General features: G+C 34.1%; 1 long non-coding RNA gene across 1 annotated transcript in view; it reads right to left on the bottom strand.

Moving 5' to 3' along the window:
• The window catches only part of LOC145259309 (uncharacterized), a 164,870-nt gene extending 160,029 nt beyond the window's left edge, over positions 1–4,841 (bottom strand). Inside the window, exon 1 of the long non-coding RNA XR_013864157.1 lies at positions 4,550–4,841. This is a non-coding gene — a long non-coding RNA (uncharacterized LOC145259309). The remainder of the gene's footprint in view (positions 1–4,549) is intronic.
• Positions 4,842–5,312: the final 471 nt, after the last annotated feature.

The following is a 5,312-nucleotide window of genomic DNA, read 5'->3' as shown; positions in this document are numbered from 1 at the left end:
CGATTTGTCAACTCTATCTTAACAAGCACCGAAAATACAGAAAAGTGTGTACGTACGTACTTGCTACAGAACGAAGATATCATATTCCAAAACTCACGTAAATGGATGAAGTAGTTTTATTTACATATAAGAAAATTAAAATTTACGATTTTTAGCGAGTTTATCACCAAACTGCATTGAATGTTAATCTGATTTTTTACCTCAACACCTGGATTTGAGTTGCCCGCCCCCTTTTTTATTTCATCGGATTTAATCATGGCCGACGAAAACACTACAATTTGCTTAGTCGTAAAATTTTATTTGCTTGAATAATAAAAAAGAAACTAATTGCTCAAATTACGTGATTTTTGGAATATTTCATCTCCGTTTCGTGACTGGTCACAGACTATTCGGTATTTTCATTACTTTTAATTGCCGCCATAAGTGCCAATTTGAAGAAACACTGAAACAATTTGGTCAATTTTTACGACGTGCTCCACTGGAGAGTGGAGCACTGGAGCACTGCTCCAGTCTCCACCTCCAGAGTATTATAAACACTCAACCTCTCCATATTAAGAACGACTTTCGGAATAAACACCCCAACCTCAAAAACCGTTCTTAACATGGGGAGGTTGGGGTGTTTATACTACGCTGGAGCAGGTCGTAAAAATTGACCAAATTTTTTATCCTGTACCTACCCGTCACGATACGATAACGTCATATTCCTAAAACCATATAAATTGACCAAGTAGATGTGGGTTTTTGGGTTTGTATTACTGTACACAGATTCGAAAAAGTTGTCAAAAAACAAATATATAACAAATAAATGTTACCAAAGGCAAGATAAGTTACTTTTCTACCTAATTGGATATATTTTTCGTGTTTTTATTCAATGTAACATGTTTATTCAGCTCGAAAACCATACAGTGTTTACCGATGTATTGGAACATTCAAGATGGCGTCTTATTCTCTCTTTAACACGGTAAGTTTGGGAAAAGATGTTATAAATAAAAAACCGGATAAAATACTGTTAAAAACTCGCTCAATATATGTTACCGTGACATAGGTTGACATATATTCGGTGGGTTTTTAATAGTATTTTGTATAGTTTTTTATTTATAACACCTTTTTCCATACTTACGGTGTTAAAGAGGGTGTGAGACGCCATCTTGCATTTTCCAATACATCGGTAAACACTGTATGTTTTTCGAGCTGAATAAATATGTTACGTTGAATAAAAACACAAAAAATCTATCCAGTTTGGTATAAAACTATTTGTTTTTTGACAACTTTTTCGAATCTATGTGTACAGTAATACAAACTCGGGTTTTTTTTTTTTTTTTTTTTCATATAAAGAAAATCATTTTTAAACGATTTAAAGTGATGAAACCGGTAGCATTACAAGGCTGATCTCAACAGTTTGTATTATGGACGTATCTACCCTCCTTTTCTTTTCTGTTTTTTTTTTTGTTCTTTCAAGATGGCGATGCGAGATTTTTTTCTTCTTTTCTTTTCTTTTCTTTTTTGTTGCTTACTCATAAAATTTGATTTTCTTAAAACTGAAAGTACGTGAACAACTTACGTAATTTTTGGAATATGACATCTTCGTTCCGTGACGGATACGTACATCATAAAGATTTTCTGTATTTTTATTTATTTATTTTTTTTTAATTAGGTTGAATTCTAAATAATAACAATTTTTTTAAACTTTTCGTCAAAGTGTAGTAGCTGTTTATCTACACGCCATCTTTTCTGTTCTTGGTCAATGGAGAAATCCTTCTATACTAAGTAAAAGTGTTTACTTTTTGTCCCTAGTTCCATGTTTTTTTTTTGGGGGGGGGAGATAAGAGGACTAGACCCCTCTTCTCATATGCACACATTAAAAACTGACCTTGTGTCTAACTGAACTCTGTCTTCATGGGGGAGACAAACAAGAAAATACGAACACTTCAAAAACACTCCAAGATTGAAAAGCTACGCAAATCTTTTTTTTTTTTTTTTTTTTAATCGTTAAAAGATTACATTTTCTTGTGTTTTGTTAAAGTTATTTGATGCATGTTTCGGCGAACCTGAACGAGAATCACCCAAACCCTATATATTAGAGTCCAATCAATAATAATCAACTGAAAAAAAAAAAAAAATGAAAGCCGTTCTTAACATGAGGAGGTTGGGAGTGTTTATTCCGAAAGCCGCTCTTAACATGGGGAGGTTGGAGGTGGTTATTCCGAAAGCCGTTCTTAGGGGGAGCACGTTCCGGTTCGTCCAATTTTCTTTCAAAACCCCATTTCTTGCTTGTTAACTATACAGTACAATCGCCAACACACAAATATTTAATATACAAAAACTTTTACCAATATCAGCAAAGACAAAACCAGTTTAATATGAGGGATGCTAGTGAAGGCAAAAAACAGCTGCCCCGAGAATACCCTGGAAAAGGCACCAAAATAACAGAGAACGGATCTTATGGTATTTCACAGTAAGGGCACTCACGACGACTGGCAATATTCCATCCCCACATCTCTCTCTCTCTCTCTCTCTCTCTCTCTCTCTCTCTCTCTCTCTCTCTCTCTCTCTCTCTCTCTTAAAGAGCCGAAAAAGAAGTGTTTTTAACTTCTTTCCGTTCCAAACAAGGCAACTGAACGTAAGGAGCTACTGTTTGGGATCGTGGGGAGTTGAGCAGTGAGGTGTGTGTCCGCATTGCTTTTAAACTTCTAAGGATTTAGTACAGTATAAGAAACGGGAAACAGGGAGGGAATTCCAAGGTCTAGCAGTCTGGAGAAAGAAGCTAATAGAGTAGAAGACTTTCCGGCATCTAAGAGTGAAGGAGTGAGATTTTGCTGCTTGTCGGGAGTCTGTACAATGTACATCGAGGGAGGGGAGGGGGAGATGCAATGCACAAGAGCTATGAGTTCTTATTTACTTTCTTTCCCACGACGGTAAGGTTAGACACAATACTGTTTTGTTTTTGTTTTTTTGTTTTTTTGTTGTTTTTTTTAATGCGAGAAAAAAAAATCGAGTGTCCCCAAAAGGGGGCACTTTGGATTGGGCCAAAAATATTGGTGCTTGTTAAGACAGAGTCGACACATTTTTTTAATATATCGTTTTAAGCAAAAACAACAGTACTAACTTAATTGTCGAAAATAGTAATATCTTCAAACATTACCAAAATTCATCTTTTATAGTTAAAAGTAATTTTGGGGGGAAAATTGTATTTTCCCTAGATGTGAACATCTGTAAGATTGCGAATACAGAGGACATACTTATCTCCCTTTTCGATACTTTAATGGTTGGTTGACGTATTGTTTTTAGACCATGATCTCTCCATGTTAAGAACGGCTTTCGAGGTTAGGGGTGTTTATTCCGAAAGCCGTTCTTAACAAGGGGGTGTTGTTGGAGTGTTTCGGCTGGGGCACGCGTAAAAATTTACCCTTTTTTTACTAAAAACACAATAGCAGTTTGTTCTATTTTATGAATTTTCGTAATTTTTGGATATATTACTATTTTCGACATGACAATTAAGTATTGATGTTTATCTTAAAACCACATTTTTTTTATCGATCTGTCGACTATCACCAAAAGCACCAAATAATTTTTAATTTTTCTGTAGTTATCTCCCTCTGAAAGAACTTAGATTACGAGGGCCGGAAAATGGGATTTCATCTGTAAAAGTGCCTGTGCAGTCTCCGTCGGCGTTCTTGGTAAGTGCGCCTACTGCGCCTCCCGCCTCAGGTGATTAGTAATTTTGGGTCTGTATTACTGTACACAGATTCGAAAAAGTTGTCAAAAAAACAAATCTATAAGAAATAAATGTTATCAAAGGCAAGATAAGTTACTTTTCTACCTAACTGGATATGCTTTTAGTGTTTTTATTTAATGTAACATGCTTATTCAGCTCGAAAAACATACATATGGGTTAAAAATTAAAAAAAATAGACAAAATACTGTTAGAAACTCGCTCAATATGTTACCGTGACATCGGCTGACATATACTGAGTGAGTTTCTAACAGTATTTTGTCTAGTTTTGTATTTTTAACTCCTTTTCCCAAACTTACCGTGTCAAAGAGAGAGTCGGCGCCATTTTTAACTCTCCAATACATCGGTAAACACTGTATGTTTTTCGAGTTGATTAAACATGTTACATTAAATAAAAACACAAAACACACAAAAAACATATTCAGTTAGGTAGAAAAGTAATTTATCTTGCCTTTGATAACATTTATTTCTTATATATTTGTTTGTTTGTTTGTTTTTTGTTGTTTTTTTTTGACAACTTTTTCGAATATATGTGTACAGTAATACAATCCCGTAATTTTTAGTTTGCTTCAAACTAAAAAGATTTTTTATTCTTCAGTGACAGAGGGCAGAAAAACAACGAAGTGCACCACTGCACCACTGCACCAGCACGATTGCACGACTGCACGACGACACTTAGCTCCTTAGTCAAAAGGCCGAGGGTCTGACGGTTCACAAGTTGACATCAAAGTTGGAATGACAACTTGTTGACGAGAGAGACAGAGAGTGGAGAAGGGAGGGAGGGATTAAAAATTTAAAACAAAAACAATAACTTACTTCTAATCAATGACTGTTGTTGTTGTTCTTCTTATTGTTGTAATAGTAGAAGGAGAATCCTCTACCAGGTGGGTAAAATCCAGAATAAAACAAATGCACAAATGATAAATCCTTCGTGGTGTTTTTTTTTTTTTTTTCGTGAAATTTCTTTTTTGTTTAAAAATAAAACAAAAACAAAAAAACAAAAACAAAAAAAACAAAAACCGAGACCTTTAGACTATACCATGTTGTATAAAAGTGGAGGGGTGATCGTATCCAACCGTATTCTGACTGTCACGGACTAATAGACAGTGAAAATGTATCTATCTTTAAAAAAAAAAAAAAGAAAAAAAAGAAAAAAAAAGACAGAAAAGAAAAAGAAAAAAGACATGAATAGTTCTGAAATGAAGCGAAAAAAACAATACGGATGCACCGAAGGATCATAATTAAAGCATTTTTTTTATTGTTTGTTTTCTATATCTCTCTCGTTCTCCTCCCTCTCTCTTTCTATTTATCTATCTATCTATCTATCTATATATCTCTCTATATATATATATTTATTATAAATCTATCTATCTATCGACCTCTCTCTCTCTCTCTCTCTCTCTCTCTCTCTCTATATATATATATATATATATATATATATATATATATATATAGAGAGAGAGAGAGAGAGAGAGAGAGAGAGAATTTTATTTTGTAGGGTACAATATTTCCATGTCGCAATTATGAAGAAAAGACTAAGTATAAACGGTGAATAATAATAATAAAATGAATAATAATA

This window comes from Euprymna scolopes, chromosome 34 (genome assembly GCF_053919585.1).
Source record: "Euprymna scolopes isolate OS-2025 chromosome 34, ASM5391958v1, whole genome shotgun sequence".
NCBI classification, from domain to species: Eukaryota; Metazoa; Mollusca; class Cephalopoda; order Sepiida; family Sepiolidae; genus Euprymna; species Euprymna scolopes.
This window is presented reverse-complemented; position numbering and strand designations above follow the sequence as displayed.